Raw genomic sequence first — 18,017 nt, forward strand, 5'->3', positions numbered from 1 at the left:
GACATTTGACTTTCGGGTGATAGAAATAATTATTAGTACTATATATATCAGGCAATTACGATTATTTTGGCAATTTGAATTTGTTCTTTCTTGTAAGTCCTGTGGCCAAGAATTGAAATTAAGTCCATAACGAGAAAGAAACATTTTATGCGCTACATCCAACGAAATCCAAGTTTGAACTGGCTTTCTGTCCTTATACATTTGTGAAAAATGTGGTGTAAAGAATGTGCGGTTAAGTTATCGAGACATGGCGGGTACTTAGCGACGCTACCTCAGTTATGACTGAGTCAATCCTAATTCAGTCATCGAGCATAATATTTTATACCTTGCGGCCATGTTGCGGCAACCAGCCAGTCCACGCTTAATGTTGCTGGAGAACCGTTATAAAGCGTGATACTACTGCTATACGCCGAGCGGCGTCCAGCCAATTAGCGCTTTTGTTATTGTTGACGTCAGAGCCATTCAGCTGTCGGAATACACAGTATTCGTTGAATGTGTGACTGCTCTGGGAGTAAACAGCGGTATCGGTGTTATTTGCGGTATTATTAATCATTGGGGGTAGTATTATCCCTATAACGAGTTTAGAAACCATAGATTCTATGGTAGTGTTCCATGTGACCTGTCCGTTCCCGGATAGGGTGAAAAAAAAAAGCATAAGTAAAGATGGCTGCGTGTCCGGTGGCTGCTATTTAGCCTAGTGTTCAGATGATGTTTATGAGTGAGTACATCCTTCTAACAGTGACAGCTGTGATGTTCCATCCCGTGCTACTAGCATCCCTCATGCGTATGGGCATATGTGCCACTCCATTAGTTTTGAAGCCGGTATCTGTGCTAGAATCCCCAGCAGTGGTTCCCAAGCTGTGGAACCTGCTACTGAACACGCGGTACATCAGGCCAAAGGACGATAAAAGGTTAGTAAATCAGAAGCAAATGCTGCTAACGTTTCCAAAAGGCGAAGGAATCTTGGCCCGTCTTACCAAGACTGTTAAAGAGACTGGTACCAAGAAAATTGTCCCACCAAGGAGGGCAGTCACCCTTTGCAACAGAAAGAACGAGTACCTATTTTTTTTAAAAGTGGGCGATGAAGCGACTAGTGTGATCTTCAAGGCATAGGCTACTGGTCAGTGGGAAGTGCAACTTGCAGACAGCGCACCTCAAAGAAACATTTGAAGTGATCTAAGGCTAAAGGCAAATAAGTGGGGATATACCTAGTTACTCCTATACATTCAAGGGCAAGGAAGTTGTAACACTCAGCAAGGCTGCCTCAGTCCACATTCATGGAATAACTGCTAGGAAGAACCGAGCTGAGCAAAAGTTGTCTGAGTCTAGAAACATTAAAGTACCAGAGGGGCAGGGGCCCCAACTGTAGGAAAATAACAGGTCATCCATAAACCTAAGTAACGTCTGCCAGTTTCCCCAACTACTACACCTGTAAACACACAACAGCGTTTAGACTCAGTTATCCGTAGCATCAGAGACCTTGGTGGGATGAATCTCAGCCGGCCTGATAAATGACAAGATTTTTAGTCGCCATTATGATATCGGTTTTCGTCTGGCGAAGATGGATGACTGCAAAACTCTGCCTGCGAGCGCCTCACAAAAGCTCTTGTTCAAGACCAAAAGGCAAAATATCTATGGTTTAAGTGTCATTAAGGCTGCCAGACTGTGACGAAAATGGGTGCTTTGTCGTCATGGACTTGGAGCACACAATGCCACGGCCTTGTCTTAATGTCAGCTTAGGTCTATTGCAAAAGCAAATTGTGGGGTAGTCTTTTCAACATTGCCGGCCTCCCCCTACCCCTTGTTGATGACCCCTGCCTGTTAACGGATTAGTGCGACGGTCTGCTTTGCAAAAAATAATAGACAAGACAAGGAGTACGCCAATTTCAGTGAGTAGAACTATTTTTAAGACATTATCCACCTCATTCCATACATTTTCATGCATGGCTGATGATTTTTTGTACATTAATCACCTGATTCTTTATCAGTTATCATTATACATGGATTTGGTAGGATTATTGTTAACATATTACATGTATTTTACGTGTATTAGCTTGGTGTGACAATATTATTGGGGGACAATTTTTTAGTAGCTTTAATATTTTTCGCATTATTCACCGTTTTGTTAAGATGGTTATCAGCATACTCCGTGATTGTTAGTGAGCATTAACTGTTTGTGACAATATTAGTATTTTGGAAAGGTATTTTTGCTATTGTCACCATTATCTTCGTTGTTAATCATTATTCAAAAGTTTGCTTGGATTATTATTGACATATTGTCTTACGGGTTTATGAATGTTTCTTGCTGTTTATAGACTGTGTGACATTTTTGTTAAATTTTGGAATATTTTTTGAGAAAAAAAAATTGAAGGAAGGGTTTTGGAGTGAAATATTTTGTATTGCCATAACATTGCAAAACATCATAAGGTAATGATAATAATAATATCTGAGGAATGGTACCTTGAAAACTTGGTACAACACATTTTCGTGAATAAAGTGGGAGATTGATGACCAAAAAATGACATACCTGCACATTTTTGGAAATATCTCTAAAACTAACAAAATAATAATAATAAAAGAAAATTTTTTTTACATTGGCATAAATCACACAGAATTAGCTTTAGTTTAAAAGAAATGTAAGTCCAGAGCATCATAAATAACAATAATTATCACGATTTAAATGTTGATTTTTAATTACAATTCCCTCCCTCAAAAAAGTACCCCTTAGTGGGGTAGTGCCGTCTGTGGACTTTATGCGGTGCACAGTAGGCAGTACTTAAGGTTCTTTGCAGCGTACCTTCGGCTCCTAGCTGCAACCACTTTCGTTTCTTCATCTGACTTTCCACCATATCCTAATACTTGATTCATAGTGCAACTGCGGGGTTTTTCTCTTGTTACACCTTTCAAACCTTTAACTGTCAAGTTCCATTTCAGCGCTAAATGACCTCATAGGCCCCAGTGCTTGGCCTTTGGCCTAAATTTTATATTCAACTCAACTCAATTTAAAAAAGAAATAATGGCGCGTAGAATGTTCCTCGAGTGACAGATCCAGCTTAATACGTTAAGTTCCTCATCCCATTACGATGAATGTTTCAGTTCCGTAACTTCCATTGTCATACGCATCAAGAGGACTGACTCTCTTACTCAAGTATTGAACCTACGGTCCATTAGATAATTCCATTTACCGCGGCCGTAAACTGGATTGTAATTCACCACTGAGATTATCCGTAGAGCACAATAAGGAAAATTATCCTTACTAAAGGAGGTTTTCTAAAGGATCTATTGTTCCCTTCACATTAAGCGAGTATATTCTATTTGTACTCGCGTGATGCTACAATGCGACCGAGCGTCTTTCGTTGTCATCCGAGTCTAGCTTGGTTAAGGAAAGACGCCCACTTGATTGTCTGCTGGATGTCGTTGTTGAACAATGCGTCCGTCGAATGGCGCTCGAATCCGATTCATGATTAGTACCTTTTTACATCTCGACGTCGATAAATGTTGTGGCAAGTTTTTACTGTTGAATCGAGTCACTGATATTGATAAATTGGTTGTAAAAAGCAAACTTTTTATCCGGTTAACGAAAGGCTGGGAAGTGAATAGTTACGGAATTCTCCTAAACACGAAAAAAATAACGATGGTCTGGTTTTAAAAGAAGGATTATGGAAGGAGGAAGGGAAGTCCATAGCTCAGTGGCGAGAGAGAGAGAGAGAGAGAGAGAGAGAGAGAGAGAGATGATTGCGTAAAAATAAACGTTTTTCTTAGTGGCCTTCTTAAGTTATATTGTTCTTACAACGAACAAAAAGTTCTAAACTACGCGGCAATTCTCATATATAATTATATATTACACACACATTATATATATATATATATATATATATATATATATATATATATATGTATGTATGAATGAATACTAAATAAATTAAAAATAGCGAAATGCTAAATTGCAATTGGCACTAAGCTTTGTAAGATCATTTACAATGTGTATATATATGTATAAATGTATATATATATAATATATATATATATGATATATATATATATATATATATATATATATAGGTATGTATATATATATATATATATACATTTATAACGTATATATATCATATATATACACATTGTAAATGATCTTACAAAGCTTAGATGCCAATTGCAATTTAGCATTTCGCTATTTTTAATTTTTTATTTAGTATTCATTCATACATATATATATATATATATATATATATATATATATATATATATATATATATATATATAAACCTACAGAACTCGCATGTACTAGGAAACTTAATGTTGGAAAATTTATTATGAATTCCATAAAATTCCTTATTAAAAAATTCGAACGATGTCTTGGTCGCCGTCTTGTATCTATGTAAATATAGAAAGTTTAAATTTCTCGTTAAATTGCAAATTCATTCACTTTTCTTCAGTTTGAATACATTTATACCCCGGTTGCTTTACGGACCACAAGGCTCTCGAACGTGTGACGGAATTACCATGAAAATTTGACACGAGATACGCATCTCTTTTCAAGACTTTCGAACTTTTTGATGATAACGGTGGTGGTGATGAATGAAGAACTGGCAAACCTTACAGACCTTACAGTTCGTTCGGGTTGCCCCAGGTCCCTCAGTGTGAGGCACCTCTAATGTCTACCAGAGAGTTGATAGTACATCTTCCGGTATATTTTGCATCTTCCAATCTTGGATGGTCTGGGATGCAGTTTAGATATTTGTCGAGCTTATTCTTAAACACATCTACGCTCACTCCTGATATATTCCTCAGATGAGCTGGCAACGCATTGAATAGACGCTGCATTATCGATGCTGGTGCGTAGTGGATTAATGTCCTGTGTGCTTTTCTTATTTTTCCTGGTATAGTTTTGGGCACTATTAATCTACCTCTGCTTGCTCTTTCTGATATTTTTAGTTCCATGATATTTTCTGCTATTCCTTCAATCTGTTTCCATGCCTGAATTATCATGTAGCGTTCTCTTCTCCTTTCTAGACTATATAATTTTAAGGATTGTAGTCTTTCCCAGTAGTCAAGGTCTTTAACTTCTTCTATTCTAGCTGTAAAGGACCTTTGTACACTCTCTATTTGTGCAATATCCTTTTGATAGTGTGGGTACCATATCATATTGCAATATTCAAGTGGACTACGAACATATGTTTTATAAAGCATAATCATGTGTTCAGCTTTTCTTGTTTTGAAGTGCCGTAACAACATTCCCATTTTTGCTTTACATTTTGCCAACAGAATTGCTATTTGATCATTGCATAACATGTTCCTATTCATCATCACACCAAGGTCTTTAACTGCTTCCTTATTTGTGATTGTCTCATTATTATTAGGTCCCCTATATGCATATAGCTTTCTTTCTCTGTCTCCATAATTTATTGATTCAAATTTATCAGAGTTAAATACCATCCTATTTACCTCTGCCCAATCATATACTTTGTTAAGGTCTCTTTGTAGAGCGTTCCTATCTTCATCACAAGTAATTTCTCTACTTATTCTTGTGTCATCTGCGAAACTACTCACTACCGAATCCTTAACATTACTGTCTATGTCTTCAATCATAATAACAAACAGTATTGCAGCTAACACCCTACCTTGTGGCACACCGGATATTACCTTGGCTTCATCCGATTTCTCGTCGTTTGCAATAACTATCTGTTTTCTGTTGTGTAAAAATTCTTTTAACCATCTTCCTACTTTATCCACGATATTGTGTTTTCTAATTTTCATCGCTAATATATTATGGTCTACTTTGTCAAAAGCTTTTGCAAATTCTAGATAAACCACATCTGTTTCATTTCCGCTTTTCATATTTTTGAATATGTTCTCACGGTGGACTAACAGTTGGGTTTGTGTACTTTTTCCGGGTACGAAACCATGTTGTCCTTTATTAAACAAATTATTTTTTATTAAATGTTTCATAATATTTTTCTTCATTACCCTTTCATACACTTTCATAATATGTGATGTTAGACTCACAGGCCTATAATTACTTGCCTCAAGTCTTGATCCACTTTTGAAAGTAGGGGTAATATATGCTAATTTGTGCTCATCATAAATCTTGCCTGTATCTACACTTTGTCTTAATAATATTGCAAGTGGCTTTGCGATAGAATGAACTACTTTCTTTAACAAAATAGCAGGAATTCCATCAGGCCCTGCTGCAGCTCCATTTTTAATTTCATTAATAGCCTGCACAATATCAGCTTCATTAATATCTATGTCAGCTAAATATTCACTATTTTCATCCCTTACTTCTATATCATTATCATCATTATCTATTCTAGGGGTGAATTCTCTCTTATATCGTTCTGCCAATATGTTGCAAATTTCCTTTTTTTTCATTCGTTAATCTCCCTTCAATTCTTAGAGGGCCTATTTCTATTCTTCTTTTATTCATCTTCTTCGCATATGAGTATAATAGTTTGGGGTTTTGCTTGATATTTATTAGGGTTTTTTCTTCCAGGACCCGTTTTTCATTTTCTTTTGATTGTATAATCTTTTGTTCTGCATTTTCTATCTTACTTTTTAGTTCTATAACTTTCCATGCATTTTTTTTCTTTTGCAAGACCTTTTTTCCACTTTCTGATTTTCTGGAACAAGATCATTCTGTCTCTTGGTATGCATGACTGATGTTTACTTTTCTTCTTCGGTATATATTTATCCACTATTTTCTCTAATATTTTATATAATATCTCCGTATTTACCCTTATGTCATCACTTACGAAAATGTTACCCCAATCTTTGTTTAATTCTTCATTTATTTCTGACCATTTTATATTTTTACTGTAGAAGTTGTATTTTCCATATCCTTCCCACTTTTTCATTTCTTGCTTATCTCTGTTTTCACTTGCTTTGGAATGGACTGTTAATTCTATAACATTATGGTCTGAAATACTCGCATTATAAACTATTATTTCTTTAACATAATTCATCTCGTTCACAAATACTAGGTCTAAAGTATTTTCCTTTCTTGTTGGCAGGTGATTTATTTGTTGAATGTTGTATTCTAGTAGCATATCTAATAGCTTTTCGAATTGCCTCTTATCTTCTGCACTACTATTACTCTCTTTTTTATATGTATAAGTACATCCACAATCTCCTATTCGTTCTTTCCAGTCTACGAAAGGAAAGTTGAAGTCTCCAGATAGGAGAATAGTCCAGTCCTTGTGATTTCTACATATATCATCCAATTTTTCTATTATTAAGTCAAACTCTTTAGTATTAGGAGGTCTATATATTACTATGTTCATTAATTTTTCAGATTCAAATTCTACCGCTATTAGTTCACATTCTGATTTACTATATTTCTCATATATTTTTCCTTGTTTTTTGTCTTTCCCATATATTGCGGTTCCCCCTTGATTCCTATTTTTTCTATCTGATCTATAAGTTTGGAACCCTTTTATTTGATCATCATTCCCAGTCTCTTGGGAATACCAGGTTTCACTTATATTCATTATATCTATTTTCTTTTCAATTTGGGTTAGTTCTTCTAAGTACTCTATTTTTCTTTTTGAGTTACTCGTAACTAAACCCTGCGCATTCATCACTATGATGGTTTGCGTGTTTTCTCCTTCATTTAATATTGGTAATAATAAGGATTTTCCCATGTCTCTTTCCTGTTCTGGTATGTTGTTCTTTTTTTCATTTCCAGAAATTCTGACATTAAAAAATCCAACTTTTCCATAATATTTGTTCTTCCTTCATCATAATTATTCATTTTGTGTCTGAATCTGCAATTTTCTCCATATCTGCAATATCCTCTTGCATAATAAAAACAGTTATTATCTCTTGAGTAGAATCTTGGAGCTGATGCTTTGAAATGTTTTGCTGACACCTCTGCATATCTCGTTGGTGGCTTGTTTTTTCTTTTACCAGATATTCTTCATTCCTCTCTTTATTTGTTTCTTTCTTATTTTGGATTTTATTACTTGATTGGTTATTTATTTGATTATGTAAAGAGAGAGAAAGAGAGATTTACAAGGATTAGACTGTCTCAAAACTTGTTAGTCCATCCTAAGAGGAGACCTCGTGTGCTCATTTATCTGTAGGAGCAGGTTTTACTGAGCATTCACAGTGCCCTTTCTAATGATTTTGTCTAGCTTTCTCTTAAATTCTTCCCACACTGTTGCTGTTTCCAACTTCTAGTGGCAGTTTATTCCATGTGTCTCATATCATATAAGTAAAGAAGTTCCCACAATGAGGTGTGCTGTATCTCTTCAGCTCTAGTTTCCATCCATTATTTCTTGTCTGGTTTTCGTTTAACGTAAGTAGGTTACTGTACTTTTGTTATGCCTTTCAGTATTTTGAAGGTTTCTATTAGTTATCCTAGTAATCATCGTGTTTCTAAGCCATACATGTTCAGGCTCTCTAGTCGTCTTCGGGAACCTATTTTCCTGATGGATGGAATTAACTTTGTGGCACTTGCTTGTACCCCTTCTAGTCTATTTATGTCCTTTCTTAGCGTTGATGACGAGAGAATATTTCCTTGAAAGTAATAGTTTATTCACAGACAATGAGAGAGAGAGAGAGAGAGAGAGAGAGAGAGAGAGAGAGAGAGAGAGAGAGAGAGAGAGAGAGAGAGAGAGAGAGAGAATATATCTACTTGGAAGCAATATATAGTTCATTCTTCTCATACGTATACCTTTGAACTTTTGAAAAACACCTTTGCCAACAATGTCGCGTCTGTTCGAGGTCGAATATTTGTTTTCCGTTTTAGACTGAAGTATGGCATTTGCTCGCTTCTGTTCACTTATTGTAAAAGCCTAACATGCTGCAATTATTGGTTAAATCGTGAAGAAAATGTTCGTATGGGATAGTCGTAGCGTAGCAACCCGGTAATTGGATTTATATAACTGAAACACACACACACACACACACACACAGAGGATAAAATTTTTTATATTCCCGACTTACGTAAAAATTATAAATTTCTACAAATAATGAACGGATATTAGTCTCACTGATCACATCATAATCAGTAAAGCAAGCAGCCTAATGAGCTTATCTGACGAGTTTACTTTGATATTCAGAGCCGATTTTATAGAGGAAAATGAAGTGTGACCGTAAAGTGTCAACCCCGATTAAAAAACGCCCCAAGTAACTTTTGACCTTTGCCAGAGGATGATATTCCCTTAAAAATAAAGAGAAAAATATGTTTTAAGAAGTTGTTCTGCGAATTCATGTATTGTATGTCACTTTAAAATGTAATGCCTGTGATTCTGCTGTAAGGAATTCTTCACAGATTCCTTAATGAATAGTTCGTAAATTCGTTCGACCTGATACGTGGAATATATTGAACCTCATAAGTGAATAGTTCTTACATTTGTTTAACCTGGTACATAAAACATATTTAACCTGGTGAATGACTAGTTCGTAAATTCGTTCAACATGGTAGATGAAGAGTTCGTAAATGCGTTCGACATGGTAGATGAAGAGTTCGTAAATTCTTTCAACATGGTAGATGAAGAGTTCGTAAAATTCGTTCAACATGGTAGATGAAGAGTTCGTAAATTCGTTCAACATGGTAGATGAAGAGTTCGTAAATTCGTTCAACATGGTAGATGAAGAGTTCGAAAATTCGTTCGACCTGGTAGATGAATAGTTGGTAAATTCGATCAGCTTATTAGATGAATAATTCGTAAATTCATTCAACCTGGTAGATGCCTGGTAGATGGATGGTTAGTAAATTCACTTAACCTGATACGAGAATGATTCGTGAAATCGCTCAACCTGGTAGATTAATAGTTCGTATATTCTTTTAACCTGGTAGATGAACACTGAACCAACTGCATAAAGAGAGAGAGAGAGAGAGAGAGAGAGAGAGAGAGAGAGAGAGAGAGAGAGAGAGAGAAAGAGAGAGAGAGTGAGAGAGAGAGAGCTGAGAGCTCCTAGTTCAGTCCATCAGACAAAATGCTCCATCTGCTCGAAGTACCATTCCTATCTCTCCCAGAATTTAAACACAAGGTCTGCCTTTGGTGAAATCTGATTTAAAATTCACGGCAAAGAGACTCACTGTACCGAGTTTCAGATCCAAGTTATTTAAGTCAGTGGTCTCTGTAGGCCTGTTCCATATGAGTAGGATTAATCTCCTCAATACTTAACAATAATTGATAATAATAAAATCCGCGAGGATTTTTCTTGTTTATCCACCTAGGGTGGGGCTGGGTAGGTAGGGGATCAAGAGGGTAGGGGAGACACAACACATCCATCCTCCTCCGGCAAACCTGTTTGTCCGGCCCGGGTGGGGCCACGGTAGGTAGGGGTTCGGAATGATAGGGGAGACATGACATTTCCTCCTCTGCAAACCTGTTTGTCCTTCTCAGGTGGGGGTGAGGGTAGGTAGGGGATCGGGAGGGTAGGGGAGACATGCCATTTTTACCTTCTGCAAACCTGTTTGTCCTTCCCAGGTGGGGGTGAGGGTAGGTAGGGGATTGGGAGGGAAGGGGAGACATAACACATCCACCCTTCTCCTGCAAACCTGTTTGTCCTTTCCGAGTAGGGGTGAGGATAGGTAGGGGATTGGGAGGGTAGGGGAGACACGATGGGCCGCGCCGAGTTGCAACGCAGTGTAGCACGCGCCATCAAGCTCGTAATCTTATATTAATGATAATAATGCGAGTAAAGACTGTCAATTCCCCTCTGACCAAACAGAATGAGCACCAATAACTGAACATCCTTAACTGGGGTAAGTGAAGCAAAAAGAAGTAGGAGAGTTGTATAGAGTGCGTAAATAAAGCTGTTTTGAACGCATCGGCAAATTGAATATCACCGAGAGACTTAAGTACCTAAAGGGCCTTGACTCTCTTGGAAAAGAAGTTGAAAACGGTTACAAGAGCCATTGCTGATATCTGCCCTCCCGTTAGAACAGAGAATAAAGAAATGTGCGCGGTGCCCAGATAAAAGCGAAGTTCCTGTCATTCCGCAATGATTCCCAGTGGGATCTGTAATATGCCACATTTTTTCCCAGTGTTCCCATGGTCGACGCAGCGCGTAATCGAAAAACCAGGCTTTCAGGAATCCGGTGATCATTTTTCATCAGCCTTTTTATTTATTCCCACGGTATAAGGGATCCATCACGGCCATCTGCTCACACAGAGTATAGGCTATCGACGAAGAATGTTTTTTTTTTTCCTCTTGATTTCCGTTCTTGTTGCGTAATAATGTACGAATGATCAAGATCTAAGAATGGGGGATAGTTTTCGTTGAATGTTTTTAAACTAACAACCAAATGACGAAGATTTTGGACAACTTTAGAAACGAGAAAGGAAAGCAAGATGAAAATAATGTGAATGTGCTCACAAAACCTTACAAGTTCCACGAAAATGTTGGTTATACTTGCAAGTAGGTAATTACCCCAATGGCCAAGCCCTGGGACCTATGAGGTCATTCAGCGCCGAAAGGAAAAAAGGCGTGAAAGGTGGAACAAGAGGAAAACCTCGCAGTTGCACTGTGCAACAATTGTTGAGTGTAGGAGAGGCTACTATGTAAGATAGAAGAACGAGAATATGAACGGAGGTAAAGTGAAGGGAATGAAAGGGTTTGCAGTTAGGGTCAGAAGGGACATTGCGAAGAACCATAAGTAATGCCTACAGTGCACCAAGTGAGGTACTCTGACGACGCTATTCCGTTAAGGGTGCAAATAAATCATTATAAAATCCTCGGGATGACTGAATAAAAGTCCTGAGAAAGAAACAGGAATTATTTCCATTTTCACAGTAATTATTGAATATATTTCTCCAATTCCCAAGTTTATTCATTATTCAATACGACACTCGTGAAACGAATACCCTTGCACACTCAGCAATCAATGAAAACAAAAGCTTTTCCTCCGGGTATTGGGTAATCAGTCATCGGTGGGACTTCAGTCTTCCTGAAGCGTCTCGAGAAGCTGGTATTTTGTTTCTCGGTTACTTGGCTTCTCAGTCAGAATCCTTCGAAAGGGTATTTTTTGTTCAAGCTGCAGATTTCTTAAATTACACACACTTTGATTTAAAGAATTTTTGTTGCCTTTTGCTGAATATGACGATTATAAGCTGGCTGATTTCAAATAGCGAGGAATGCAAGGGTCCTTCAGGTATTTGATGATGGTGAAATCTAGGATGGAGAGAGAGAGAGAGAGAGAGAGAGAGAGAGAGAGAGAGAGAGAGAGAGAGAGCGCCATTGAATCTTTCGTGAGAAATTAGTATTTTTTGAAGAGTATTAATTACCTATAAATATATATGAATAGAATACATGAACTGGAAACCTTTAGAGAAGTATTAATAGCGCGCGCGCGCGCGCACACACACACACACACACACACACACACACACACACACACACACACACATATATATATATATATATATATATATATATATATATATATATATATATATATATGAATTATATGAAGATTTTAATGAATATTCTGCCCAAGTCAACTCGTTACTGAATTAGTGTAATAGACCATTTTGAGATGAATGTGTTACTTATCGACTTCTCTCGTTAGTGGTCGATGACAAATTCTCAACCGAGACACGGAAGGCTGAACTTCAATTTCAGGAGCTCACTCTAACCCCCATTCCTTTTACTGTACCTCTTTTCATATTCTCTTTCTTCCATCTTACTTTCCACCTTCTCCTAACAATTGATTTATGGTGCAACTGCGAGGTTTTACTCCTGTTACACTTTTCAAACCTTTTCCTGTCAATTTCCGCGTCAGTGCTGAATGAGCTCATAGGTCCCAGCGCTTGGCCTTTGGCCTAAATTCTATATTCAACTCAATTCAATTTTAACCATGATTTTCTTCTTTTCATTTCTTAACTGCCTTCAGAGGTATAAATGGCGCATTGGAACTCGAGTACCCTCAGGCATTTCGCTTTGGAAGTTCAGCAGTTGAAAACCAGAGCGTTTGGATTCCTCAAACCTCCGCCAGGGCTAGGCGATCCCCCCAAGTGCGCAATGTCCTAACTAAGATATATTAAGAGCACTAGTGTTGGTTAATTAAATTCATATCTCTGCCCCCCAAAATAAAGTGGATGCACATTTTTGAGGAGTTATCCACATTTTTACTGATTTTGAGCCATATTACAAAATCAACATAGGCGATCTGGTCTAATTTGCTTATGGAGGGACATCAAATTAGCAACGTTCATTTGTCAGATTTTCCATCAGCCGTGCTAGAGATCTTTTAGGTTTTAGTGAACTCCCAGTCTGGCTTCCTTGTCATTTAGCCTGTATTATTCAGATTTCCAGAGCATTTTATGTCGTTATTTCGTTCTACTCTTTTCCCCCAGATTTTTTGCCAAATCAGGTCAAGCAACAAAAGGCACCAAATGCCACGGAGGGGGCGGGGCGCCTTCCCCGAAATGGGCGGTTCAGCCCGGAGACTCAATAACGTTACGAATTTATCAAACCTAATTTTTGCCAGGGTGTGACAGAGGGAGAGTAGAGGGGGTGTTAGGGAGAAAAAAGAGGGGAACAGAGAAGGTTGGAGAGAGAGAGAGAGAGAGAGAATTTATCGGTTACCATTCAGAGTTAACCTGGGCAGCGCTGGGTTGATCAGCTAGTAATAATAATAAGGTTTTATTGAGTGTTATTGCTACTTAAGCGGCATTAATCTTGTAGAGGTTTTTCTCTATCTTTTTTTATAGCGGCTCAATCATTACTGTTAAGGCAGGCGAGTAATTCTCTGAGATTGGTCTTAAACCAACAAGGTAATTGAAATCTGGTAGTAGATGCCATAGAGTTATATATATATATAATATATATATAAATATTATATATATATATATATATATATATATTATATTTCTTTATATATATAATAATTATGATAAAATGCATAGAGATAATTCTAGTTATAATTAGTTGTTGTGACGTTTCGTCTTGTTCTCCAGACATCCTCTTGGCGAAGGGTGATTGAGGGACTGTGGTATGTGTTGTTATTGTTGTTGTTGAATATTAAGCTGTTGGATTTCATTTGTAACACGGCCTTCAAAATTTCGCAGACGTGTTCAAAACCGTAGAGATTATTCAAATCCAAAGCCCTGGAACAGGATACGAAGATTAGTAATAGTATGATTAAGGCAACGCTGAGTGTGCAGTTGTAGCAATAAACGAGGTTAAACAAACCGTTAAAATGGATTTTACGGTTGACGCTATTTTCCCGGAGCTAGATATTTAAGCGAAATTGAGAGATGGATGGAACCCGCATCGTCAAACTGTGGAGACGCGTCCTCCTCCAAATAAGCCCCCACCCATTTTTTTTTATCCTATATATTTCTTCAGCCGAAATAAACTAAACGAAATTGTTACAAACGAGCAACTCTTCGATTGAAAACATCTCTGTCTCTATCCGGCTTTCTATCTCCAATATATTGTGAGATCGAGAGACAGTTATCCAGATATTTTATTCATCAGGTTGCTGTCAATAGAAGCCACTGGGGGTTCGTGATGGGTTTGCCTCACTGTTTGTGGTATATATGTTTTCTCTTCTCTCCTACGAGACGGTTTCTTGTTAGCATGAAATAATGTCATTTTCGTTCGTTATATGAAAGAGCTGGCATTGCTATTTTGCATAACCTCCCTGTCATAATTATTGATCAACTCTTGTAATAAATTAATTTAAAAAATCTGTCTTGTATTAAACTAATTATAAGTTCTGTCTTTGGATGAAGTAATTAATTAATCTGTCTTGCGCTGAACTAATTAATAAATCTGTCTAATGATGAACTAATAATAAAATATGTCTTGTGATGAACTAGTTATAAACTTAGCTATTTGTAACTCTCATGTTAAGCATTGTTATTAGCTCATTATATTTGGTTTTATTTGTGTGTGGGGGCGTGTGTGTCTCTTAAAACCCTAAATATTGCAAGAGTCTCTCTCTCTCTCTCTCTCTCTCTCTCTCTCTCTCTCTCTCTCTGATTGAGGCCCATGAGACCAGGGTTTCAAGACTGGGAATGAAAAATCGGGCGCCGGTGGGATCGCATTTGATTCCTTACACCATTTATTCAGAATTCGATCTGTGTGTAGTTTAGTTAACCAGTTTCTCCATTAGAAAATCATGCTTTCTAACCCCATTCAGGACTCAAGTATGAATGTCAAGAGTCTCGGCTTATGCGAGGACCTACTTTTGGATATTCTCAGGCAGAGGAAGGACTGATGCGTCTCTCTCCTCCATCAGATTGATATACTTTCTGACTTTAGAGCTCATTCCGACACCTCCTCCACCACATGAGCCATCCAGCATTTCGTCAGTTGTTCGTTTTCTTTCCTCATAAGACTTCCTATAGTAGATTCACCTCAACCGTGCATCTGTTGTCTAGGCTAGTCCCTTATGACGCTCCTGATTGGCTGTTGATAGGCCATTCGCAGGGCTGGAAACTCTCTGTCTCCCGAGAGAGTTCACATAGGTGGGATGCATGTTCCACTTCTCCTGAGGGATACGTCTTGAAAAATGTATCCCTCAGGAGAAGTGGAACATACATCCTGCCTATGGGAACTCTCTCGAGAGACTGAGAGTTTCCAGCACTATGATTGGCTTATCAACAGCCAATCAGGAGCGCCGTAAGGGACTGGCCTAGACATCAGATGCATGGTTGATGTGAAACCTCTATAGTTATTCACAATTTCCACTCTCCTATCCCCTGTATTCTCTCTGTATGACCAAACCACCTAAAAACATTTTGATCTAGTTTTAGTGTTCTTTAAAAGAAAACTGTTGAGATGGCTGCCTGTTTGTCCGTCTGCACTTTGTCTGTCCGCCATCATATCTTCAAAACCACCCTCCAGTCATGAAACATAGCAAATTGCAGCCACCTAGCCTCTGTAGTTTTGATTTTATTTAAGGTTTAAGCAAGTCTTAATCGTGCGTCTGGCAACGAGATATAGGACAGGCCACCACCGGGTCGTGGTTAAAGTTTCATGGGTCGCGGCTCATACAGCATTATACCGAGACCACCGAGAAATAGTACTATTACCGGTGACCTTCATTATACGCTGTACAGTTTTTTACTTGTTTTTTTAGCAATGCTAATTTGTGTACTGGGCCTATGCTATGACTTTCTTTTGGACCCATTGGATGCAAAAGGGAGTTGTAGCAACCCTTCTAACTCGGCATCTGGCATTCAGATTTTTTCTCTCATTCAGGGTCAGTATCGACCTACGGCGTGTATTGAGGAGACTTGGATCGATGATTCATCCGTGTATTCCAACTTTTCCCTTCTACAAACACTTCTAAGCCTGTTGCAGGGATCTTTTCACCTTCCTTGATCCGCCTATGTTGTAATTCATCTTTCCTGTCATTCTGTATTATTTAGCTTTTTCAGTCGTCCCAAATTTGCATGAATGAATCACTTCCATTCCTCCACCGCATCTAATAATATTCTTCGTTTATTATCATAGATTTTTTTTATTTTGCCTGAATACCCTTTTAATTGCTCTTATCAACGCCCACTTTCAACCTTTTCTGCTTTCAGGCGCTTTCCAACTCCTTCATCACAGAACAGTGTATCATACTGCAAGTATCAATCTCACTATCTTTACAGAACACGGTATCATATTGCAAGCATCAATCTCACTGTCATCACTAAACATTGTTTCATATTGCAAGCATCTATCTCACTATCTTCACAGAAGACACTGTATCATATTGCAAACATTAACTCACCTTCAATGAGAACATATTGCAAGTTTCAGTCTCACTATCATCACATAACACAATCATATTGCAAACATCAATCTGTATCAGATTGCAAGCTTCAATCTCACTATCATCACACAACACTGTGTCATATTGCAAGCATCAAACTCAGTATCATCACAGAACACTGTCATATTGCACGCATCAATCTCACTATCATCAGATACACTCACTCAAGCATCAATCTCACTATCATCACAGAACACTATGTCATAATGCAAGCATCAATAAATCCAGGAGCCATTGAAATTCTCTTTCTAATTTGACAAATTCCCAGCGTTATTTCTGGTCCTTTCCTTGATTTTCCTTATAACTCTATTTATGAAGAATGTTAGATAGTAACGGAAAGTTATATTTGACGTGAAGAGGAGGGTGAGGGGCAAATATATATATATATATATATATTAGTCCCTAGTCCCTCATCTTTTCATGTCAGTAGATCATTTCATGACTATCTTAATATATATATATCTATATATATATATATATATATATATATATATATATATATATATATATATACACAGGTATGCATATGTACACATAACTCTTCCTGTAACAATTTATCTGTCTGTGTCCGTCTCTTTCCTTGCAGGTCAAATACTGATCTTTTTGAAAGATGTTGGCCTGTGCGATAGGAGAGAGGCCATTCATACGTTTCCTCCCGATTTCTTTTTTCTGTGCCCTCAAAAAATATCCTTCTCCTCGTCTTACGTTCTTCCAATCTGATAAAATGTCTCGCTAAATGAAACTTTAGGCGGTCAATTTATAGGAAGAGCATTTTTTGGTAAAAAAAAAATCTCTCCATGGTGGGTCTGGAAGTTTGGATTGAGATACGACGTATGGTCAACAAATACTGAATCTTCTGTTCACTTTTATCATTTGTGGAGCAATCAAATTTTGCGGTTTTCCTTCTGCAAAAGTTTTCTTTGATTATTCCTTAGAGAGAAAATCTTTTTGCCATGAAAAGTGAAAAATGAATTTATATATAAAAATGTATGTATGTATGTATGTATGCGCCACATACACTTTGAAACGTTGAGCAATATCAACCAAAGTTGGTATACTTATGACTTACCATCTGGAAAAGAATACTGGGGGAGGGGGTGGAGGTGGTGCCCGGTAAGACATCACTGGCACTAAAGAGGAGGGGCCGTTGTGAGAAGGGGGGAAAGGGTGAAATAACTGAAAACGACAGATATGTAGTGTCTATTCCATAGTTTTCAAGGTCGCTGAGATGAATAGTAACGCTCCCGATGTCTATAAGTCCAAGTTCAGCCCTGATAGGGTGGGGGTG

At 37.7% G+C, this 18,017-nt stretch overlaps 1 protein-coding gene across 2 annotated transcripts in view; it reads left to right on the plus strand.

Annotated features, from left to right (window-relative positions):
- Positions 1 to 18,017, plus strand: part of LOC135206691 (bestrophin-4-like) — a 514,714-nt gene that overhangs the window by 146,575 nt on the left and 350,122 nt on the right. Inside the window, exon 1 of one of the 2 annotated variants that reach the window (XM_064238112.1) lies at positions 498 to 1,889. The exons of the other annotated variant lie outside the window; for it this stretch is intronic. The gene's annotated coding sequence lies outside the window, so the exon portion shown is untranslated. Of the gene's footprint in view, positions 1 to 497; positions 1,890 to 18,017 lie in introns of those variants that run through there. 2 annotated transcript variants of the gene reach the window in all.

The sequence above is a fragment of the Macrobrachium nipponense genome, chromosome 31, assembly GCF_015104395.2.
Source record: "Macrobrachium nipponense isolate FS-2020 chromosome 31, ASM1510439v2, whole genome shotgun sequence".
NCBI classification, from domain to species: domain Eukaryota; kingdom Metazoa; phylum Arthropoda; class Malacostraca; order Decapoda; family Palaemonidae; genus Macrobrachium; species Macrobrachium nipponense.